The 13,050-nt window shown below is 36.8% G+C and overlaps 1 protein-coding gene across 1 annotated transcript in view; it reads right to left on the bottom strand.

Moving 5' to 3' along the window:
- The window catches only part of OXCT1 (3-oxoacid CoA-transferase 1), a 167,464-nt gene that overhangs the window by 33,471 nt on the left and 120,943 nt on the right, over positions 1 to 13,050 (bottom strand).

The raw sequence follows: 13,050 nt of genomic DNA, 5'->3' as shown, positions 1-13,050 counted from the left end.
GAATGGGAGGAAGAGGCTGGGGCAGGGGGGTGTCACAGAAGAGATGCTTCACAAAAGCAGTCTGGCAAATGGGAAAGAGAACAGCAGTGACTCCTAAGGGAAAGCATTCTAGCAGGTTAACAGGAAAAACCTTCAAATGTTTGTTTTCATATTTTTTAAGTAAGTTCATTGTACTAGAAAAAGAAAATACAACATTTCCTTCCATTTCAAGTCCCAAGTGATTTCTGAAACAGAATCAATTACTAAAGGAAAACAACTTATTCTATCTATACCAGCAGAAAAAAAAAAAACAGTTATGTAAGACATACTCTCTGAAGCAGGTGGGAAATTCAACACAGTCTTTCAACCCCACTCAGCAGGCACTCTTCTGGGACTCAACTACTTGAATATCCCATTTCTCTACTGCAGCTGGGGAAGACATGTGCCTGAGTGCTAGACAACGGAAGAGAGGGAGGAGACATCTGTAGTTTCAGGTTCTGGCCCATAAAAACCTCTCACATAGAATCCTTCATGCTCCTTCAAGTTCTACAATCTGGACATTGACATCATAGATGACTGAGCTTCCTTCAGCCTGGGTCCTTCAATGACCATGTGGAGCAGAGCCCACTTATTCAGAAACAAACTGCATTGTTCAATACAAGTGAAAAATAAACATATAAGATGCTAAACCACTGAAGTCAGGAGGCTTATCTCTTACATCAGCTAGTGTGACTAATAAAATGATGTGTTGTCCAAAACAGTTCTATGTAAGGGACAGAATTCTGCACAGAAACAGAACTAACTGTTACAGCTGCACAACAGTGGGGGACCTGAGGCCTCTTAAGGAGACGTTGTACCACTGCTCTTCTGGCGGGGAGGGGTGTGACTGTCCTAGGCACTGTAATTACCTGTTTATCCAAGTGTCCTACACACTGCTTGACACTTGATAGAGTTGAAATACAGATCTCATCTACATCTTCATCTCCCTCCTAGAAACCCTATATCCTATTCAATATACAAAATAAAAAGCTGATAAAACAGAGAGGTTAAGGAGCTAAAAATACACTTTTAAATAAATCACAAGAGAGAAAGTGGTATTTAGAGAAAAACAGGCCTATAATAAAGAAGAGATTCTGGGCACGATTGAAATACTGGGCCAGGGTGACACAAAGTGTGGCTTTCTTTAGAATCTCATCAGCAAATACACATTTCTTGAATGGGGCAACTTTAGTTCTGAAATGCATTCTGGCTAGCATAATGGGGAGATGATTGCTGGATACTCACTTCATAGCCAGCTCATTTTATGGATTGACTCTGACATCAAGTATGAAAAGAATACTGAAATAAAATGCACTAGAATGCTGCAATCTGTATTATTTAATACGACAGTTATAAAACTTTTCGAAAAAGATACTGACTCAAGTGTTATCCTCCATTCACAAATATTTCCGGGGTCTATTATGAACGAGGAACTAAAGAATTAGGAATAAAAAATGAATATGATCATCTACCTTTTTTCCCTAGGAAATATATTTAAACCAAAATAAATATTTTAAACACATTTTTATTTACTTTGATCCTATTTCCTAATATCAGAATTCTGAAGAAAAGTGAAGGAAATGGTTAAAATACCATTTAAAATAAAACATAAAACATATTGAAAATGATTCTTGCCATCATCTTTAGCATTAGTATATAAAAGTAATGGCTTATTTTCAGATCTGTTACCTCTAAATATTCTGTTAAGTAAGAAACAATGTACAATCTACAGAAACAATTTTTAAAGCATTTTAAACTAATGCTATGTGCCCCACTGAAAAATGTGAATCAAGTGTAAGAAAAAGGGAAAGATAGCTGTTATTTATTAATAAAGCTAGGGTTTGTTGTTCAGTATTAAATATCAGAACATTAAGAATCCATCTCAATCCAAAAGTAAGCTTCTTTATTTCTATCTCAGTTCCCCATTATTAAAAAATGTTCTAGGAAAGAAAAGGGCCTCTAAACATGTTTCCAGCTAAAGTGCAGGATAGAGGGAAAGTAAAAAACATAATCAACATTGTTTAAACAAAGAGAGAAAGGTTATAAAAGATTTAAATTTTGCGTTAACTTAGCAAAGTTATAACAGAAGTACAGCAGAATATTTCTCTTTTCTGTTATACTTTGTATTCAAAACCAAGAAAAATGTGACTTTCTTCTCTAAGATTAATGTATATTTCCCAGGACAGGTGAATTGATCATGTAAACCAATTAATATTTAACTAGAAATGAAATAATAGTCTCTACTGCTAAGTAAATTGACAAAATTGCTTGTAACAAATATCAGTTATCAATCATAATATGGGCTGAACAGAAAAGCATTATATAAAAAGCAGTACTTGAATAAACTCAAAATTTCATTTTAGTAAGCACCCTTGCTCCTGTTCTCTCTGAGATCTTGTTTCATCAATTATCCCCCTCTCTGTAGATTCTTCAATACACTGAGGTCCGATTTCTGTCTTGATCATGCCTTTGAAGTGAGAACTACTCCATCCCTTCTCTAATATTTAATCATTTGATTCAGTAACACTGAGGGTTTATTTTATACATTCCTGGGCCTTTCCATGACATTTTACACTCTTGTCCACCAACTTCTGAACACTCTCTATACTCATTGGCTTCCATGGTTCATAAAACACCTCCTACTCTCTTTCAGGCCCCCTTTTCGCATCCTTTTTCCCACACCAGCTTTGTGTGTTGGCCAACTTAAAACCTCTACCCTTGGGCTCCTGCTCTTGTCACTACTTGTTCTCCATGAGTGACTTCATCTGTGTGCTCATGATATAAATCACTCCATCTTTGATGTTTCTAAAACCACATTTCAGCTCAAATCTTTGCTCTGAGTTTCGGATTTCAATATCCACCAGCCAACCCTGTGGCCCAATCTATTGGCTGATTCCCAAAATAATTTCCTCTTGTTTCTTGGCAATTGGCTACATTTCCCAGCCTTCCTTGAGTTAGGGTTCATCATATGGATATCTCTGACCGATGAATGGAACAGGGTGAAAGTGATATATAATACTTCCAGGACTGGACCATAAAATCTTCCAAGAACAAGGTTCCATGTTTTTCCCCTTTCTACAAACTACATGTTGAAGATGGTGCAGCCACAGAACACAAGAAATCTCAATCCCTGAACAGAAGACAGCTGTCTGCCAATGAGGAATACTCATCTGGTCCTATGGGAGTGAGAACTAAAAACTTCTATTATAGTATGTTAATTATTCATGCCTCAACTCAGTATAGTCCAAACTAAATTAAGCATATTTTTCAAGGCAAATCTCATCTGTTAACAAACTTCCTGTTTCAGTTAGTGGCCAACCATCTCAGGGTCTGAATCAGAAATGTTCCTATCTCTTGCTTCTCCTTCACTATCTATGTACAATCAATGCGTCATTCAATCACAATATTTCTTGAATTTGATCATTTCTTATCTAGATAAGATCTTTAAGACTTCTTCCCAAGTGGTGGTATAACATCCCTACTAGTCAACCTGTGTCCAGCCTTGACCTTGGTGCTATGCTGTGCTTAGTCTCTCAGTGATGTCTGATTCTTTGCGACCCCATGGACTGTAGCTTGCCAGGCTCCTCTGTCCATAGGGATTCTCCAGGCAAGAATACTGGAGTGGGTGGCCATGCCCTCCTCCAGGAGATCTTCCCAACCCAAGGATTGAACCCAGATGTCCTGCATTGCAGGCAGATTCTTTACCGTCTGAGCCACCAGAGAAGCCCCTTGACCTTCTCAAATCTTTCCAACTCACAAACTCAAAAATAATCTTCCTAAAATTAGCATTTTATATCATTCCTCTGCTTAAGACTCTTCACTAGTTCCCCAGTGCTTCAGGGTAAAGCCTAAGCACATCACTCAGTCTGGCATACAAACTATGATGGCCTGGCCTGGACCCTCCTCATCTCCTTACACCCCAGTTCCCATGTTTATTCCAGGAATAGTGAGTTTCTGGTCTACCACATATGGCTTCACACTATGCTGTAAGGCTCCACCCTCATTCTATCAAGGGTACTCCAGATCACCCTTTACGTAACAATCCTGATTGAGGTCTCCCAGGAAGCATCCACATGCCTCTGCCCCAACCCATCAACAAGACAGATTAGGGACCTCTCTTTGCTGCCCTCACAGCATCCCTGCTCAGTCTCATTGCAGAATCGGTCACATGGCCTGCATCAGGATCAGGGGTGATGTTCCACTGACAAGTAGTGATGAGGCCTCATCACTAATCAATCCAGGTAACTATAATTAAAATTCTTCCTCATGAGAAGCATCCCCTTCCCCTCTCTAACAAATTGTGTCCCACCCACCACCACCATCTAACAACTTTAAACACAATACCAGGCCTCCAAGACAATCCAGCTATGACTACCATATGCTGTGATCGATCACATCTATTGTGATTCATCAGTATCTGTGCACTAAAGAAATCAATTATCTTCAAACAGGAAAAAGGAGCCCTAGCTATTAACTACACTGATTCTCTCATTTTGTAAAAGTATAAATACCACTCAATAGTGCCTACATAATTCACCTTTGAATTGGGTGAATGTGGGTGAATTCAGCTCAACCTACTCCAAGTAAATAAAAAATTTTCAATGTGCATAAAATTGATTGCAAGTCATTAACTCCACCTTTGTATAAGAAATTGATTATAAATTTACTAAGTGAAGAGTTAAAAGTAGAAAATGTTAATATTTTCTTTTCCTAAGGTATAAGCAATATATGATGAAGTTTCCCTGGGTTATAAATGAAGCATTTTGGGTAGGTTAACTTCTTACAAGGTCAGATAGATTGACAGTCTGATTACTCTGTTTGGTTAATAAAATGAACAGCAGGAGGAAAACTCTTATGTTATTCTTAGCTTTGTCATGAAGCTATAGTTTCAGTCTTCATAGAATCTATTCATTATTCTGCAAAGATGGAAACAAATATCAAATAAGGTGGCTAGGTGAGTTCACCTTATTTTATCAGACCTCCTATAGAAGACATCAATAGAAAGAGCTTGAACAAGTGCTCCAGGATAGATGTAAGGGGGTTTGTTTTTATTTAACATGATTAAGTATTATTACAGTATAAATAAGTTATTAAATTGAACTTTTTTACAGTATAAATAAGTTATTTAATAAGAATTTAATTGAATTAATTAAATAATGCTAAACACTGGCATTTCTGGCCCTGTACATTAACCAGAAACAGGATAAACACAATATTTTAAAATCCAAGGGTAAGTTATTTTCTTCATTAACAACCTCTTCTTTCCATTGGGTCACAGAGAGAAATGCATTAGAATCATATGAAACTGCCCCTATGATACGAAGAACTAACTCATTGGAAAAGACCTTGATGCTGGCAAAGATTGAAGGCAGGAGGAAAAGGGTGCAGCAGAGCATGCGATAGTTGGATGGCAGCCCGACTCCATGGGCATGGGTTTGCACAAACTCTGGGAGATGGTGAAGGAGAGGGAAGCCTGGTGTGCTGCAGTCCATGGGGTCACAAAAAGTCGGACACAACTGAGTGACTGAACAACAAGAAAACAAAAACACGTATGACCTAAAAACACAGAAATTTCATATGGCTGGTTCAAATTAATGTTCTAATGGTGGGAACACAGATCCCATTTACTATCACACAGAATATTTTTAAGGGCTTATGTTATTTTTAGGAAATCTCTAGATAATAACAACAAAAATGACAGCTAAAATACAAACGGAAAGATAACAATCATTTTTATGTGTCTGAATGTACAAAAATATATCAACATCCTTCAACAAGTCACTCACATGGAATATGAAATTATTACATTACTTTTGGAAATATGAAATAATCTTTCTCACAAAGTTTATCATCTGCTTCTTCAAAGGGGGTGTGGGTTGGTTGGAATGAAATGCGGGCGGTGAGCATAGAACCACGGGCAGAAGCACACTTGCTCCATCACCTCCTCCCACTGTCTGCAAAGCTCTAAAGAGCACAATTACAGAATTATTATAATTACACAGCTATCTCTGACAGCTGGATGGAATTTTCAGAGAGAGAGGCACAGTGACTGAAAGAACATTACTAAGGAATACATCAAAATCATTACCAGTGTTTTTAACCACAGTAGAAAAGATCAAAAAATAGTGTAGAAGATAATTTAAAAGCTAAACACATACACACTTAAGAACAATTGTGAAAGAGCATAAGGGCTTCCCAGGTGGGTCAGTAGTAGAGAATCCACCTGTCAAGCAGGAGACCTGGGTTCAGTCCCTGGGTTGGGAAGATCCCCTGGAGAAGGGAATGGAAACCCACTCCAGTATTCTTGCCTGGGAAATCCCATGGACAGAGGAGCCTGGTGGGTTACAATCCACAGGGGCGCAAAAGAGTCGGGCATGACTTAGCAACTAAACAACAACAACGAATGCTATGTATACTAAATGTAGGTTCTATATTAAGCAAGTTAGAGGGTTAGGTAAAAGAACATGTATTAGATTTAGAATGTACCTCAACTTAGGCTCCGTGGAAAACAGGTCTGAAATAATCAAGTTTTGTGTTCACACGATTTTTTAAAATTATGTATTTGCTGAGTCTTTGTTGCTGTGTAGGCTTTTCTCAAGTTGTGGCGAGCAGGGGCTACTCTCTGGATGCAGTGCATAGGCTTCTCATTGCAGTGGCTTTTCTTGTTGTGGGGCACAGGCTCCAAAGTCTTCAGGCTTCAATAGTTGCAACATGTGGGCTCAGAAGTTGCAGCTTGTGAGCTCCAGAGCACAGGCTGAGTAGTTGTGCCGTACATGTAAAATATCATGTATGAAACGAGATGCCAGTCCAGGTTCAATGCATGATACTGGATGCTTGGGGCTAGTGCACTGGGACGACCCAGAGGGATGGTATGGGGAGGGAGGAGGGAGGACGGTTCAGGTTGGGGAGCACATGTATACCTGTGATGGATTCATTTTGATATTTGGCAAAACTAATACAATTATGTAAAGTTTAAAAATAAAATAAAATTTAAAAAAATTAAAAAAAAATCTAATACTTACATTCTCAGGTGAGCAGCAAGAGCTGCAGTGAGAAAAATTTTATTCCTTTTATTGCTATAACACTCTGTGGCAAAAATGATTTCATTCACATTCATCTGGAATTGAGGTATGGCAAATATTTGGAGCTGCGATGTACTCTCAAAAATATCATTTTTATTCCCAAGAATGCTATTTTTAGGCTTCATATTTAGAATGAAACACACTCTCTTGATAACCACTTGAGACGCAGCTCTTCAGGAAGGAGTTGCTTTTTTCTCTAACCTCAGTTCAGTTCAGTTGCTCAGCCATGTCTGACTCTTTGCGACCCCATGGTCTGCAGCACACCAGGCTTCCCTGTCCTTCACCAACTCCTGGAGCTTGCTCAAACTCATGTCCATAAAGTTGGTGATGCCACCCAACCATCTCATCCTCTGTCATCCCCTTCTCTTCCTGCCTTCAATCTTTCCTAGCATCAGGGACTTTTCCAATGAGTCAGTTCTTCATATCAGGTGGCCAAACTACTAGAGTTTCATGACTGATTTCCTTTAGGATAGACTGGTTGGATCTCCTTGCTGACCAAGGGACTCTCAAGAGTCTTCTCCAACAACACAGTTCAAAAGCATCAATTCTTTGGTGCTCAGCTTTCTTTATGGTCCAACTCTCACATCCATACATGGATACTGGAAAAACCACAGCTTTGACTAGACTAACCTCAGTGAGCAGGTTTAAAATGGAAAGTTGTTTATCTTCATTATTCAAAACTGTATGAGTGTGAGTTCACATGCATATATATAACTTAGCTTTGTTCATTGAGAAGGCTTAGAAGCAAAGACATCATGGTAGGAACAAGCACACCCAAACACCCAGATCTTGGTTTCAAATACTTTTCTCAAGCAAAAGAAACCAGGATTCCTTGGAGAAATAGCTGATACTGGGTACAATAAAAATATAAGATGAACACCCTGTAGTAACAGAAAGGAAGTACTCAATGAAAAAATTTTCAATGAAGGTATACAGAAGCCAGTGTGAAAAAATTCCCAATGGCCACAGTTGGAATAACTTGAGTGTGAAAATAAACAACATGGCATTGGGTGATAACTCAAAGTATAAAATATACATGAGTCCATACTGTCATAAACAAATAAATGATAGAGAAGAGACAAATCTCTCTCAAAGAACAGCAAATAATATATAATACCTTTCTCTTAAGAGATCTTTGAGGGTGGGCTGAATCTACTGACTTGCTTCTAAAGAATAAAGTGTGGAAAGGGAAAAATAGTAACTTTATAGTAAACAAACCTTGTAAACAGTATCTTAATCAAAAGATAAAGGTTAATGTCAACAGTGTTATCATGTGGCTATCCTATACTCCTTAACATGATGCAAAAAGAAGAATATTTACTTCTATAGTATTCTTTCCAAACACTCAGAACCTCACTCTAATGAAAAAAAAAAAATCAGACAAACCCATACTGAGGAACATTATACAGGACATCTGGCCAGTACTTCTCAAGACTATCAAAGTAATGAAAAATAAAGACTAAGACACTGTCACAGACCAGAAAAGACTAGGGAGATGTGACAACTAAGTGCAATGCAGTACTCTGAACTGGATCCTGGAAAAGACAGAAAACATGAATGGAAAATCTGACAAAATTCAAACAGAGTCAGGAGATTGATATTAATGTACACAAAAGAACTGCACACTGAAAACTATAAAGCACTGATGAAACAAAATTTAAATGAAAGAAACTCTATGTTCATGAGTTGGAAGACTAATATTATTAAAATGACCATACTATCCAAAGTAATTTACAGATTCAGGGCAATACCTATCAAGATACCAATGACTTTTTTTTTTTATAGAAATGTTTTTAAAATTCTAAAATTTATGTGAAGCCACAGAAGACCCCAAATAGTCAAAGCAATCTTGAGAAAGAAGAACAAAGCTGGAGGGATTATATTTCCTGATTTCAAAAGCTTCAATAATTAGAACAGTATCATACTGGTATAAAAACAGACACATAGATCAATGGAACAGAATATAGGGCTGTGAAATAAATCCACACATATACAGTCAACCGATTTTTGACCTAGCTGCCAAGAATATACAACAGAGAAAATATAGATTTTCCAATAAATGGTGTTGGGAGAACTAGATATCTGCATGGAAAGAATATAACTGGGCTCTTATAGGGATAACAAAAGGCAAGAAAAGCAAAAATAAGCAAGGAGGACTACATCAAACTAGAAAATTTCTGCACAGCAAAGGAAATAATCAATGACATTAAAAAGTAACCTAAGAAATTGGAGACAATATTTTCAAACCACATATCTGATGAGGAATTAATACTCAAATATAAATGAAACTCCTACAACTCAACAGCAAAAAAATCAAATAATCCAACTAAAAAATGAACAAAGGACTTGAATAAAACTTTCTTCAAAGAAGACATACAAATGGCCAAGGTATATGAAAGTGAAAGGTGCTCAGTTGTGTCCAACTCTTTGAGACCCCATGGGCTATACAGTCCATGGAATTCTCCAGGCCAGAATACTGGAGTGAGTAGCCGTTCCTTCTCTAGCAGATCTTCCCAACCCAGGGATCGAATCCAGGTCTCCCGCATTGTAGGGGGATTCTTTACCAGATGAGCCACAAGGAAAGCCCAAGAACACTGGAGTGGGTAGTCTATCCCTTCTCCAGCAGATCTTCCCAACCCAGGAAGCGAACCGGGGTCTTCTGCATTAGAGGTGCATTCTCTACCAACTGAGCTCATCAGAGAAGCACAAAAAGTATATGAAAAGATGCTTATAATCACCAACCTGCAAGGAAATGCAGATCAAAACCACAATATAGTATTACCTATTGTTAAAAAAAAAAAAAAAGATAAGTGTTGACAAGGATATGAAGAAACTGGAACCCTTGAACACTGTTGGATGGAATGGAAAATGGTGCGGTTGCTACTGGAAAATAATGTCAAATGTACCACAGTAATAAAGGATTATAATAATGAGGGAAATCGAGTGAAGGGAATATGAAAACTCTTTGTACTATCTCTACAGCTTTTCTGTAAATCTAAAATTATTCCAAAACACAAAGTTTATTTTTTTAAAAACCTCAATATGTGGCTTGTTCCTATAGTTTTTGTTTTTTCTTTAAAATGAAACCAATACAGATTAGTACTCAGATTTCCCTCAGTGAGGGCCTCTCCTAGTAATTTTTTAGACAATTGCTAAAAAACTTTGCAAAATCTGACTCTAAAAACAATAAATTTATGACAGTTAAATGAATTTGTGTTTTGTTTTTAGCTATGATCTGTTTTCTTGTAGTAACTGAATTTTATTCCAATACGGGATATACTAGCTTAACAGAAAGTCATAAGTTAGTATCTGGATAAAGAACAAGAAAGATACTTCTGAGAACTCTATGTGTGGGCTTTTCATTGTTCTTGTTGTTATAATTTTCTTTTTGACATCCTTCACCCATTTTTCACACCTCCACCCCCAACCTCTAGCAACCACCAACTAGTTCTCTAAATCTATAAGCTTGTTTTTGTTTTTTAGATTCCACATATAAGAGAGATCACATGGTATTTATCTTTCTCTGTTTGACTTATTTCACTTGTTGTAATCCCCTAGAGGTCCATGTGTGCTGTCATAAATGGTAAGATCTCATTCTTCTTTATGGCTGAGTAATACTCTGTTGTGTTTGTTTATGTGTGTGCATACATACATATAGCATAGCTTCTTCATTCATCCATAGATTGTCACAGAGGTAGCTACCATATCTCAACTACTATAAATAATCCCTCAATGAACATAGAGGTGCATATATCTTTTCAAGTTACAATTTTTGCTTTCCTCAGACAAATACGCAGAAGTAGAATTGCTGGTTCTTATGGTAGTTCTATTTTTAATTTTGGGGAAACATCCATGCCATTTTGCACAGTTGCTGGACCAATTTACATTCCCATTAACAGTGCACAAGGGTTCTCTTTTCACCACTTTATCACCAACACTTATTTCTTGTCTTTTTTTTTTTCGGCTGTACCACATGGTTTAGGGGATCTTCGTTTCCTAACCAGGGATTAAACTCAGGCCATGACAGTGAAAGTCCCGTGTCTTAACCACTGGATTGTCAGAGAATTCCCTTTCTTGTCTTTTTTATAGTAGCCATTCTAACAGGTATGAGGTGATAACTCATGAGGTTAATTTACATTTCCCCAGTGATTAATGATGTTCAGCATCTGTTCATGTACCTGCTGGCCATCTGTGTATTTTCTTTGGAAAAATGTTTATTAATATCTTCTGTCCATTTAAAAATTAGATTGTTTGGTTTTTTTGGCATTAAATTGCATGAGTTCTTTAAATATTTTGAATATTAGCCCCTTAGCAGATACATGATTTGCAAATAATTTCTCTCATTTGACAGGTTGCCTTTTCATTTTGTTGAGGATTTCCTTTGCTCTATTTTATTTTTCCCAATAAATAAACTTTGCCATCTAAGTCATTATTATTTTGATAAGCCAATTCTGATATTGGACAGCTTAGGTTTTTGATAGCATTAAAAAAAAAAAACTTGAAACATGGTAATGAGGACCTTTTAAAACAATGTTCTACAACCATATTATTACAAGTTTGAAAAAATCAGAAATACAGACTGGATCTTTGTTCTATGATATATAATATGCCATTTCTACTTTGTACTATTATTTTATTTTTCCTGTTATGGCTTACTTTTTCCACAGTAAGAGAGAATCTTTCAATAAACACAATTTATAAAGATAATTCCTCATTATAAACAGTACTTACAAAAAGTAAGTAGATATTATAAAAGTAAGTAGTAAGACTATTACTTACAAAAAGTAAGTAAATAATCATATTTACTTACTTACTTACTATTACTTACTTAATATTTACTTGCTGCTGCTAAGTCGCTTCAGTCGTGTCTGACTCTGTGCGATCCCATAGACGGTAGCCCACCAGGCTCCCCTGTCCCTGGGATTCTCCAGGCAAGAACACTGGAGTGGGTTGCCATTTCCTTCTCCAATGCACAAAAGCAAAAAGTGAAAGTGAAGTAGCTCAGTCATGTCCGACTCTTAGCAAGAACACTGGAGTGGGTTGTCATTTCCTTCTCCAATGCATGAAAGTGAAAAGTGAAAGTGAAGTAGCTCAGTCGTGTCCGACTCTTAGCAACCCCATGGACTGCAGCCTACCAGGCTCTTCTGTCCATGGGATTTTCTAGGCAAAAGTACTGGAGTGGGGTGCCATTGCCTTCTCCAAATATTTACTTACTTAATGATATTACTTATTTACTTAATATTTACTTACTTACTCTCCCTTATACAGAAAAGAAAATACAACAAAGAAAAGTTAAATAAATTACCTGAAGTTAAAAGAACAAGTCAGAAAAAAATTGAAGTCTTTTAAGTTTTTTCTGGAAGTTATAACTTCCAGAAAAATGTAATTGAATTCCCACAGAAGATGCTTCTTATTTAAAATGTCCATTATGTTGGACCTATTGCACTATTTTTTTTCTTATTGTTCCTAATCTATTGTATGTAATTAATTAATTTAGTTAAGAAGCAGACAGCAAGCCTAGAGATGATCTACATAGTTTCAGTTTAGACAACTTCTAAAAATACAGTTGGATCCTTAAGGACAAAAATTATAAAACTTTCCAAATGTGCTTGTAAACAAACCATGTATCCTTCACCAACCTGAAAGCCATGATTTAAGAAAATTAAATTTCCTAAAAACTACATGACTATGAGCAGAAGTCACATTCAGGATGGAAAATGTTAGCTGATTAAGTTTCTAAGTGCCAGAGTAATCAGTTTATTTTTCATAATGTTCTGGTAGTAAGAAAAATGTTGCAATTTTAAGGGAGCTAGTTCTACATTGTTTGTGGATTAGTTTTTCAGGCTCTGATTATATAGATGATAGGCTTATTTTTTTTTTTCATTTTAATATGTACTTCTTTGGCCCTTTATTATTTGGTAAGTACAGGATCCCCACCAGAAAGCGGTGT

Source organism: Bos taurus, chromosome 20 (assembly GCF_002263795.3).
Source record: "Bos taurus isolate L1 Dominette 01449 registration number 42190680 breed Hereford chromosome 20, ARS-UCD2.0, whole genome shotgun sequence".
Taxonomy (NCBI): domain Eukaryota; kingdom Metazoa; phylum Chordata; class Mammalia; order Artiodactyla; family Bovidae; genus Bos; species Bos taurus.
This window is presented reverse-complemented; position numbering and strand designations above follow the sequence as displayed.